Below are 1628 nucleotides of genomic sequence, written 5' to 3' on the forward strand. Positions count from 1 at the left end.
AGAGAATTTTCTGTAAAGAAAAATTATTTTGAAAAATTGAATAAAGAAAAATCTGATAAAGTAAAATGTCATGAATGTTCTGGTTATGGTCATATAAGAATTGAATGTCCAAATTTCAAGAAAAGTAAAGGAAAAGCATTTAATGTTACACTTAGTGATAGTTCAGAATCTGAAATTTCAAGTTCATCATCTGATTATGACAATACTTTTGTGGTTTTTTATACTGTTGTTAATGATTTTTCTGATATTGAGCTAACAAAATTTGAAAGTGATGATGACAATAGCAATTCGAAGGTTGCTCTAGTTGTGGATGATCATGAGTTGAGTTTATAAAAAGCTTATAATGATGTGTGTGAAGAAGTGATCAAATTAAAGAAACTCAACAAGAAGCTGTACAAAAAATTCACTAATATGGAGAGTGAGAAAAATAATTTGTTTGAGGCATTCAAAATTTCTGATATTGAAATAGCAAGATTAAGGGATCAAAAAATTGCATTAGAAAAAGAGTTGGAAAAGGTTCAAGAAAAAACAGCAACACAAAAATTAGAAGAGATGTTGAGTATTCAAAAATCTAGTTGTGATCGCACGGGTTTGGAGTATATGACTTCCCAAGGTATGAAACTTAAAGACTCATCATCCACTGTCACCTCATCAAAAGATATCATTTTTGTTAAAGGAAGTCAAGATGAGGAAATTCCAAAGAAGGTCGTGTCTATAACTCATGTTCTAAGAGCCTCACATGATAGATCAATGACAAAGAAACCCAACCAAGGTAAGTCCAAAGGTAAGTTTATTCCTACTTGTCATTATTGTGGTGTTATTGGTCATATAAGGCCAAATTGCTTTAACTTAAATAAAGTGAAGAAAAATGGATGTGAAAGAAATCCGAAAAGAAAAAGAAATAGTCTAGAGAATCAAGTTTGCGATATGAATCAACAAATAAACTTTTTAAATCTCAAACTTGGTGAACTAGCAGATTTTTACTTTCAAAATAAAGAAAAAATCATACAAAGTAGTGTTGATGAAAAGAATAGGCCAAAATTTAAAGTAAAATGGGTGGTTAAAAAAGATGTCATGTTACATTAATTGATAGGACTATTTGCATGTTCTTGCATCCTTTATATTATTACATTAGCGTAGGACATGCATTTTATTTTTCTGTTTTGTTTTATGTTTCTGTTTTTCAGTTTTAAATAAGAAAAATATAATATAAAAAAATTATGGTTTGGTTCAAAACTTTTCTTTAAGGAAAATGCATACTTGATATGTCAAAGTTTGAGCATTTGTGTTCTCACATAATAAATTTTTGAACCTATGCATCTTTCTATTTTGTGCGATTCACTTTGTGCATACTAACTCTATAAATTATCTTAGCAAAGTTCATTTTCAATGCACAGTGAGAAACTTATATGTATGTCTTTTATAATTAAAGTTCACATCTTTTAATGAGATGCTCATCAAAAAGAGAGTTCATACCTTGAATTGACTAATACTAGTTGAATTTAGTACATCAATAAAGATCTTTCCTCTTGCCAAATACAAAGAGTTGATCCATATAGAAAAAGTCGATGTTAATTTATTGCGAAAAAAGACAAACACCCTACACGGATCTATCTCCTTAAGTTCTT

This window comes from Carya illinoinensis, chromosome 12 (genome assembly GCF_018687715.1).
Source record: "Carya illinoinensis cultivar Pawnee chromosome 12, C.illinoinensisPawnee_v1, whole genome shotgun sequence".
NCBI lineage: Eukaryota > Viridiplantae > Streptophyta > Magnoliopsida > Fagales > Juglandaceae > Carya > Carya illinoinensis.